Consider the following 11,274-nt stretch of genomic DNA (forward strand, 5'->3'; position numbering starts at 1 on the left):
TCTTGGCTGGGGAGCTGCACATGTATGGAAATACACATGCACCCGATTCTGGAGCTTGTAAGGCTGCCTTGGAGTGGGAAGGGTACTCTCCCCAGCAGCAGCATAGTACAGTAACCTGCATCTTTGATCCTCACCACCCCCTGACATGGGTGAGGCTGAGCCCAGTTGCTGGGTCAGTTTGTCTCGCTATGTGACAGAAACCCTCCATTCAAATAGTAAAGAGTGGTCAGTATAATACTGTATGAAAGACACAAGGAGTGATTATTACACTACTGCCTTTTGAAAAAGTAAATGATTAAACATCTGCTATTAATGCTATTTCTGCCTTAAACATCCTGAACATTTTCATAACATTCAGTATTCCTTTCTTCCTGCAGGCTTGCCTTGTGTGATACGGTCATCATCCTGTGTATATTATAACAGGGTATTTTGTAATATCTGTTCAAAAACAAACTTACATTAATTCTTGAATACCGGCAGACAATATGAACAAACACAAGTGTCAGGGTACAAGGTATATCAAAGGAGGTCTTAATTCTCAGCAGTTCAACTATACAGCAAAGCATGTCAAAAAGATTGTTCTTTAATCCTCTCTTGCACATTTCAGTACTGGAAAGGGTTGTGTTATCAGGAAAAAAAAAAAAAAAAAAAAAACTTTCATAACACATTATAGTTCTCCATTCCTTTACTACTTACTTTTACAGGGTTAGCCCTGCTTCATGCAGGGTAGCCTTGATATCACATTTATGTGGACTAGGGAAATCTGTACAGGATACAAGGCAAATTCCTCTGCTCTTCCTGAGAAAGAAAATACACAAGCAAGTTAGAGACAAAAGGAGTAGAGGAATCTACCAACCTATATTGTGTAAACTGATTGACGCTACAAGTCAGGGACCAACTGTTGTAGCGCCTGGTTTGGATTCTAGAGGTAATGAGTCACTACATGTTAGTAACTCCAAATTAATTCTCACTTTTTCAACTAATATTTACCCCGTAGTCGACATTATCAGGAAAAATTGGCTTATATTTAGTAATAATGCTATCTTATCGAGTAAACTATTTGACCATCTGGAGATAACTTTCAGGAGAGGTAAAAACATGAAATGCCTCCTTGAAAACTCCAATCCTAGTTCAGTAAGAACACCAGGCATGTACAAATGCCAGAATTGTAATTATTGCAAGTACATTCAGGAAACAAATAGATTCTGTGTGAATGGTTCCTGTTTTAATATGAGATGTCGAGCAACTTTTAATACAAGCATGGTAGTGTATTTGGCACTATGCCAGAAGTGCCCAGGATTCTACGTAGGGAAGACCGAACGTAAATTGAGAGAGCGAATTTACGAGCACCAGTACGCAATGAAGAAAAGGAAGGAAGAAAATGCATTAGCTAGACATTTAGTCTCATTTAGTGACCATTCCTTTAAATTCATTGTTATCGACCAGGTACTAGAAAAGAAAAGAGGTGCCCCCTTAAAACTACTACTAGAGGAGTCCGAATTAAAGTGGCAGATCAGGTTGAATGCTTATGCACAACCAGGCCTTAATGATAGTTGCTCGATTAGTAGCATTCTAAAATTAAAAAGTCTACTAAGATAGTGGTTTGGTTTACCGCTAGGACATTTTAACTGTTAGTGAGTTGGTTATGAGTTATTTACTCAATATTCATTGTTCTCCTTGACATACACGAAGTCTTATTTATAATGTATGTCAATCAGTTATTTTAGGCCAATGATTATGTATTCCCTGGGTATTACTTAATCATTTATTTATGTATCCTTTTAACTTGTTTCTAGAATGTTGGTTTTCGCTTTCTTTTCATTTTGATTATTGTATGATTTAATAGTGAGTTTGGTTAGTTTCATCATGTGAATACATTAGCCACTCTAGTTTGAATCATGTAATTTTATGAGTTTTTGAAACTGTTTTTTAGTTTTAGGTAGTGTCTAGTTCATTTATTTTCCTATCTATTTATTTATTTACTTACTTATTTATTCACTTATTTATTTACCTAATTAATATGTGATTACCTATGCAGAATGGACTTTATCGAAGTTATATCTATCTAACTATGTGATTTATACTTAGTGCTGTGGGGAATGGATTTACTGTATTTCATTTACTTATTTATTTATTTTATAATTTATATTTAGTTTCATTTACCATTTTTTATACATTTTTAATAATAATAATTTCTATAGTAATAATTATTTAATTATGCTGTTGTTTTTAGTTTATGTTTCTGTCATGCTTTATTGGTTATAAGTTAATTGCATTGCTGCCAATTAATGATGTCATCATAGGTATAAATTACAACTAATGGCACATGTATTTGTCTGATGAAGTCTGCTAGTCGAGCAGACGAAAAGCGCTTCACTTTATTAAATTTTTGTACTCTTGTGGCTGCCTATTTGCTTCTTTGTGGCGAAAGCTGTACTGCCTACTGGGTCCTCTTTTGTTTTCCTGGTTTGTTTTTGAGTAGGATTATACAGCAAAGCATGTCAAAAAGATTGTTCTTTAATCCTCTCTTGCACATTTCAGTACTGGAAAGGGTTGTGTTATCAGGAAAAAAAAAAAAAAAAAAAAAACTTTCATAACACATTATAGTTCTCCATTCCTTTACTACTTACTTTTACAGGGTTAGCCCTGCTTCATGCAGGGTAGCCTTGATATCACATTTATGTAGACTAGGGAAATCTGTACAGGATACAAGGCAAATTCCTCTGCTCTTCCTGAGAAAGAAAATACACAAGCAATCTTACTTGTGAATTACTGCAGAAAGGAAAAGAAATACAGACATGATGTTAAGAAAAGATTTCAAGGCTGCTGAAGGTGTATTTTGAAAATGTAAAATGTTTTGAGGGACTGTGTGGGATTTTGACTACACCCATATATAATTTAAAGTTTTAACAAGAGACCGATTGAAGAGGGAGTACATCATGTACCAACTCACATTCTCTCCAAAATGTTCATTAGATGCATCAATATATATTCTATTCTAGGGAATACAGACAGGCTGCATCTTAAAGCAGATGGTGGTATGCTAAGAAATAAGGTAACTATACCAGTTAATTTTGATTGTAGTTTGTTCAATATGTTTTCCTTTATTTGTTATGTTTTTTAATCTCTCATTTGTGTGCATTGTGCATCTTTTTATATTTTTATGGGTTTTGATGAAATTAGAAAACCCCTGTTCTTCTCAGTAAGTGCCAACGATAAGTTTCACACTTGAGCAGACAGAATCATAGTTTGCAATCTTATCTGATGGACAACCCATAAGGAATGCATTGCAACTTGGTTTTGAAAGTTTTTTAATTTTTGCTCCATTATTTTGTGTACATTGTGTTTTTTCTCATGTATATTTTTTAACAAATCCTCCTCTTTTCATTTAAGTATAATGGAATCTTTAGCACCCATATAACCCACCAGTAACCAATGGATTCCCAGTTTAATACATCACCTAGATGTGAGGATCCTCCTCCCTTCCTGTACTGAAACACGAATCCAAAGTACCTAAATGGGGACAGGATAACACCTTCTGTACTTGCTTGCATCATAGTACAGCATGCACATCATCTTGAGGAAATCAAAGGCATGCAGACCCTCCTCCCTACCTTCCTGCACTGAAATGCCAGTGCTGAAAGTATGGAGACCAAAGCAAAACCCTCTGCACTTCCTTGCTTCAAAAGGCAAGTGTGCCATCTACTGAGCCATTGTCCCTGCAACCATCTTAATACAGGAGAGTAGATACCAAAGTTACTACCGGGCAAGTTCTTTTTTGCTGACCACTCCAGAATTATGGTTTAGACTGTGGAGATAATGCATTTATAGCTGCCTAACCTAATACCTAAAAAAATAGATTTGTACTCCCAATTAAATTTTGAATAAAATCAAGCCACCCCCAAGTGTAAAAGATGACAAGAAAATACTCATTGGTTTCATGTGCACAACTTGAATAACTGCATACTTTTTTTTAAAGAAATAGGCTGAAGGCATAGCAAAGCATAAAATCGCTGCAGTCCTATTAGTAACTTGAATCATTTCGCAACCAAACAAAAAATGCCTTTGTGTGATTACATTTTAGTCTTACAGTACATCTGTTTGCCATCTGCACTTAGGAAAGTGTCTATACAACAATTTAGGGTTCAGGCATTCTATCTGCAGCCACCTCTATTCTGCTGGGACGTGGTAGAACACTGGACAGCATAGTCATTTTACCCATCTGTATGTGGCAAGCACTTTTGATTATATGAAATCACCCATATTGACTACTTCTGTAATTCGCATCCGTATTTATACAACTTTACTCTTGGTACATGGTTATTGATCAAATTTAGGGGGGGTAATGCTGCAGTCAGTTCAATGTAAATAATTCCATTAAAAATGCTTAGAAATAGATTACTTTCTAGTGCCGAATGCGCCAAAATCGGATACTGAACCAGAAAAATCCACATATACCACGTATATGGCAGTTGTAAGCAGTAAATTACATATGACAAAATGTAGGGTTATGAAAAATATAATCCTGGCACAATTCTTCAGTAATCAATTTAAAGACAAAGAGCAAGAGAAAGTGAAGCTGTAAAAATGTACAGTAGTAAAAAAATGGACACCAGATGACTGGACTACTATAAAAACAGTCTGGACTACTATAAAAACAGGATGCATGTAGTTTTGCAAGTGTTACTGCACTGTGTTAATCTCACATTAAAATAATCTGGGATACAAATAAAACCTAGCCCTTAATCACTGAAAAATTCAGCTCCTTTGAAACAGACCCAAGTCTTGTCATTGCAATAATCAAGGCCTCTGCCATCACCTCATCTTGGGTATCCTGTTGTGAAGGCAATTTATTCACCCCTTTGTGGAATTTTTAAGAACAGTTCAGTTGCAACAGTTTCTTTGCCAGTAAACCCACAAGCACATATTTGGGTAGGTTCAGGATACAACAGTGTGCTGTGAAGTATCAGGGAATGTCTTGAGCAAACAATGCCAGGATTATGCAGTGCATTTCCACTTTTGCATGGAGATGGATTTTTGTGTGAATTCCCGATATGCATTTTACACATGCATTCAGGATTTTCCTTATTAAAAATATAGCTATACTACCAGATAGTCATTTCATTTCTATGCCACCTACTACTTCAACCCTCCCGTTTATCCACACAGTATGGCCATAAACACGTTGCAATAATGATACTTGTGCGTTCAATATAATTATGCTTTAACAGGCCATCCATAAAATGGCACACAATTAGGACTACACAAGTCATATACTCTTAACAGAAGAGACAGGGACAACAGCATTAACTTGTGATGATCACAAATATCTAGTGACAAGTCTGTATAAATAGATGTACACTTTACTTAAAACGTGCTTTTACCCTGCATGAAATTCTACATCAGTCAGAACGTAATGCAAATTGTAAGGCAACAACACACAAAGAAAATCAATAAATATACAACCCTGCTGTACAAAGTAATCATGTGAATGCAAAAAGGCATTTGAAAGTACAGCAAATATTTGTTTTTCCCCCAGCATGTAAAGGGTGAAGCTTTTAGGCAAGGAACAGCAGGTGATCTCAGCTCTTCTACAATTCCTAATGCTTCTAAAAGCCACTCTGCCAGTTTCTGTAATTGGGCATCAGTAGTTAATGTAGTATTGACTGCATTACATGGCCCTGTGCATCCTCTCTCACTAAAACCATTTGCATCACCTTGTACATTTACCATATTGCTTAGCCAATAGCTGTTAAAAGCAATCCAAATCATGAATCATATAGGAAACTTTTAGCAAGACACAACATCCAAAGGAGACAATTTACAGCTGAGTTAATCTGGGTACATTAGCAAGATGTGGAATCAGAAAGACTGAGCAATTTATGTTTTTTACTCCTTCTGTATTTCATGCAATATATGATGCAACAGAAACAGCAACAGACAATGCATTCTGTTCTCTTAAACTTAACACTTCAGTTATATACAAAATAGGCATTGTTCAGTTATAGAAGACTTGTAGAAAAGAGACTGATAAATGTTACTCAAGTCTGAGTTTTCTAATTTTTGTAACCATACACGCATACCACCAGCAATATTTGAAAGAGGCAAAGCCATTCAAACATACACAGTCACAGTGTTTCTGAAGAACACATATAATATTTAACTAAGTGAAACAGTATCTGGCAAAGATCTAGAGAATTTAATCTCACAGCAAACTAAAGATAAAGACAAAAAACAGGGTCTTGTTGTACCTTACCTTGAAGCCCTTGTTATGAAAAAGCAAGAGGCTTATGTGACAGCATAGGGTGTTGTGACAGAAAGATGGATAACTGCACAATCCTAAGTCTGAATGGTAAGCTTTCTATTTTAATGTATGTGTGGGCATGTGGTGTCTGTACTCATGTACATGCATGTGGTTGGGTGTCTTTATATACAGAAATGAGCACAAGTATCCATCTAACACAAAAGCATGGTATTATGTCCTTTAACAAAAGTGCGTGGATGTGCATATAAATGAGAATATAGGGATAACAAGAGTGTATAGCTTTAAAAAAGGATACGTCCTGGATTAAATCAACTGACCTACCTACGTGACATTTTACCTGCAGAGACAGCTACACAAGATGGAAGGCCCATATTGAGCAGAATATGGAGTTTGGCACCACCAGCTCTCCCTCAACAATGTCTAGCTGCCACAGTTAATAGGTAAACTGGGAAGAAAGGGAGAGACTATAGCAAGTACCAATATGATGTAGGTCATTATTTTGTGTAGAATATCAGTAGGTGTAGTCTTTTTTGGAGGGGAATGGATAAAGAATAACAAAAGAAACTCACTTCCCATGAAACAGTAGGTCTAACTCACTACCAAGATGCTATCACTTCAAGGATGCAGAATGTGGGAGTGAAAGATTCAATTACAGATGCAGGTTTTATAAATTACAAACCTTGGAGAATGTTATGGGGGCAGAGTATTTTCATCTGGTGCCTCTTGTTTCAGAAGAGACAAGTAGCTCTTTCTCCATCTGGGTTTCTACGTCAACACTAGCAATATACTCTACTGCTGATAGGCCTTGGGTACTTTTACAAATGTACAAAAATACATAAAAATATTTAAATTAAGACTAAGCTTTATGCAACACTGAACCATGTGCCTATGCACAGATATTGGGTACTATTTTAAATAACCCATGCGATTTTATGATCATGTCTTAAGCAAAGTCTACTTGAAAGAAGTCTTAGCCACTGCCAACTCATGTGAAAACTGCATCCTGCTTTGCTGAACTTTTGTCTTAAGAGTACAACATCTGCTAGTTGCTCCCAGTGAATCTGTATAAAGAAACTAGAGGCCACATTCCGGATTAGTTTTCAGTGTAAGTGACTTACTTTGGTTCATTGCCTACTTATAAATAGGCTTACACTGGGGACCAGATTTCAGAAAACCTGCTTTCTAAGTGGTCACTTACACAGAGAGCAAGCCTTTTGGAATCAGGCCCTAAGTGTGCTATAGAAATATAACATATTTGGAAGCTTACTGATTTTACAATTTAAAAGCAAGAACTAGTCTGCATCAATGGTCATCTGTCCTATATTGTACATTTAAGGACTACCACCTGCAACAGTGGTCATTTGCCATACATTCTATGTTCGAGGAGGACTACCCATGCTGCACTGCCTTAATGTTAGAATGGCATGTTAGGAAAAGAAAATGGAATGGAAATTAAAATACATTGGCAGCATGAAAGGGCAATATTTGCTAATAATGTGCATGAGGTATGACTAAAGAATAAAAATAAAGTCATCATAAACACATCTGATGTATGCATGATGTATGTTCTTATGTTAAGGCTATTAATCAGTTAACTGTCAACAATATATACTGTTGCATCTGAAGACCTACTAAGCATCAGAAACAATCCATGAAATGCAATCCATTTTTTAATTTTACATGGCAAAGTTGTTTACTTAAAAAGGAGGAACCTTTGCTTATTAAATTTACACCTCCCCGTCTGAATTGAACTTGCATTGGTAGGATGCATCTTGAAGGATATAATCTTTTTGCATGGACGAAGTGAATATGCCATCATGTTGAATGGTGTGAAAGAATAACAGATGTGGGCTGAGTGCAAAACAATCCATATGAACACACTTGTGGTATTTCTTTCAGAGCTACATAACACACTAAAAGATCTCTGAAAAAGTATATACATTCTTTAAAAATAAACTTTTATTGAACCACATCTTTGTAGTTTATATTTCATACTTTAAACTGTTCATTTGAGAGAGTTTGAGTTTTTATGGATCAGGGATTATGATCCTGGAGTGGGATATTTCACGTTTGCCCATTCTCAGCTGCAGCAAAGATTACTGCTGTGTATAGTTTTGATTAGAATTAATCTTAGAGGGCATAATGCAATTTTATTTCAATACATCCTGTTTTGAGTATCTTGGTCCTCACAACTTGAGCAAGAATCTTCATCATGTTATCCAAGTTTTGACATGTTTATGTTTTCAATGCATCTACTTGCAGCTGTTAATCAACTAAACTCCTGCCCTCCCCCAAACCACCACAGTCTTAACAGTCAAAGCTGAAGTGCATACCTTTACTAGGGCTTTGGAGTATAGTGCAATTTAATTTCTGTTCTGTATTCTCAACCAATCAGAACTTAGAACAGAGGCCAGCTTAACATTAGAAGGAATGATGTGTCCTGTACATGTGGTAGTTGCAGGAAAGCAAGACAGTCCCTATAATGCTGTAGAAGCAGAAATAGATGAGGAAGATGAAAGTTTTTGTCTAGCAACTAGGTAAACATGACCAAAAACAAAAATCAACATTTCAACTTCCTCACCAGCATCGCTCATTTACAATTTTCGCTGCTGCCATGATGGAACTGGCTTTTTATTTCTTTTGCAGTGTGCTCTCAATTTCACCCACAATCACTTTTTTCTTCAGTCTATAGATTTCCAGCCAACGTGTCCTCCTTTGGAAAAGCTGTGCCAGGTGTCACCTTGGGCAATGTAATGTTATTGCTAAAGTACTAATAAAATAATGCCACTAGCATCCCTAACTTAAGAGATCAACATTTTTTTTCCTTTTGGTCTATATAAAAATACATATAGAAGAGACTGGTTTTATTAGTGTTTTCCTACTGTGATATTTAGAAACATGTTGTACAATATTTAAACTGGCAAAATTTGTCACCGCATTACTTTTTATTATGAAATCAACTTCAAGTGTACTTGCTCCAGACAAAGAGATTAACACATATCCTTGCAAGCTGCAGACATACAAACTTTAAAGCACTCGACTCCTGGCAGCAAATAAACAATCTACAAATACAGGCATTATAAAGGGTTTTGTAATTTTTTTTTTCTTCACCTATGGGGCAAGTAAATTCATGGAAAAGTGTATGTAGCATAGATGTTTTCAGACTGCCTATGTTATTAATGAAACTATTTACACTTTAATATACTCAGAGCATGCAACTGAATCCAACAGTCTTTATAATTATTGTTGCTATGCAAACTTTAGTTCTAGATAAAATGTGTGTGTTCAAGCTACAAAACATTTGCACCTTTTACGTATATATTGGAATGTAAAGAACAAGTTAGAGAAAAAAGGAAACTGATGAAACTTAAAAGACATAGTACTGAACAACTGCTCACCTCACTATTTCACGGACAGAGCAGAAGTATTAGAAAGAGGTACACAGAGTGGTTAGGGGTGCTACAAGTATATTAGACAGAAATGTGAAAAAATGGATTAGAAGTAAAGAATTTGACAAAAAAATCTGAAGCAATACAATGACCTCCCAAGTTCAGAAATGCATCTGGTCAACAGTAGCAAGGTAGCGATCATGCTACCTGCAAGGCAAGGTTCGCCAAAATAGAACAGAGGAGTAATTAGTGATGAACAATACCAGAAGTGACATTTTACATGCGAGGCGTACTTTATTAGATGGCATTCTGCTTTATACACCATTACATCTGAGATGAGGTGTACTAAGGTGGAACACAATAGGCTTATAGGGAAACAAAAAGCTACACAGACACAAAGCTTCAGTTAGGTGGGGGGAACATCTTAATGGACCCAAAGTAGGAGGTAGTAACAGAGCTCCTGCAGAGTAAGCATGGAGTAACAAGTGCCTTGGTGACTGGGACAACAATTTCATACCTGCAGCAGATCCTTTTCATATGAATTGGGGGGGGGGGGCAGATTATTTTGCAAAATATGGCAAAACTGGAGCAGTGGGGAAGGGGCAGTCACCTTTCATGGGTGCCAAGCTAAAGGGTGACAATATGGATGGACACATTTAGTCCTAAAGAAAAAAAGTGAGTGTACTAAGAGGAACATAAAAGGATGAACATGAAAGAAATTAACTCACAAAAGTTAACAAAACTAAAGCAGTGGTCAGGAAAGATGGGGACAACCATTGTTTTGACTTTGTAAAACTGATGTCACGTGGAGATAAGGTGCCACGTGATAACTAGGTAATCTGATGTTCAAGCTAAGGGACATGTTCAGTCTTAACATAACTGGAGAGGTCCTGAAAAGCAAGCCCCAGGATGTTATGAAATGGGAGAGGGAGAGGAAAGCAAAACTTAACTGGAGCTGCTGGATTTCGCACTGACCTACATATTATGGAATTCTTGTAGGTGCTGGGGGCAGGAACTGTACTACTACTACATAATTAACCAAAACTAGATTTTAAGTTAAGAAAAAGATACAACAATTAAGAGATGGTACAAAGAAAACAGGATTCAGAGAGAATAGCAACACAAATGTAAAATAGGGTAAGATATGCACACATTAATTTTCTCCATCCCTAATCCATAGCACATTATGCACCAACCGTACTATGTAAAAAGCTTAATCATACATTAGCATGATCATTACTATATACTGCAAAATCACCCTTTAGCATTAACTATTGGAACCCCAGGTGCTACCCAGCTATCTACACAACTATTGCAGGCCATGCAAATCTGAATAGGAATTCAGGTATTAAACTGGTAGCAGCAGTGTGGCCAGTTGTAGATTTCTTCTTGCTACTGTTATTCAAGTTGCTACATATTAAACTGGTAGCGTTCACATATTTAAAAACGTGTACTATAAAAGTGTTCCAAATGGAAAGGCACCTTATAATTAGTGTCTAATGTAACAATAGTTACAAAAGTGGGGGCATAGCTCTGCAACAACAATAAGCATAGTTCCCCGACGCTATAGATGTAACCAACAACTCTATACTTTTAGTTTGCCTAGAACTCAAACCATCA

The 11,274-nt window shown here is 36.4% G+C and overlaps 1 protein-coding gene across 4 annotated transcripts in view; it reads right to left on the minus strand.

Annotated features, from left to right (window-relative positions):
• LMO1 (LIM domain only 1) overlaps positions 1-11,274 on the minus strand; it is a 292,729-nt gene that overhangs the window by 278,715 nt on the left and 2,740 nt on the right. The gene's annotated exons all lie outside the window — the stretch shown is intronic.

The sequence above is a fragment of the Protopterus annectens genome, chromosome 9.part0 (genome assembly GCF_019279795.1).
Source record: "Protopterus annectens isolate FY-2018-M chromosome 9.part0, PAN1.0, whole genome shotgun sequence".
NCBI lineage: Eukaryota > Metazoa > Chordata > Ceratodontiformes > Protopteridae > Protopterus > Protopterus annectens.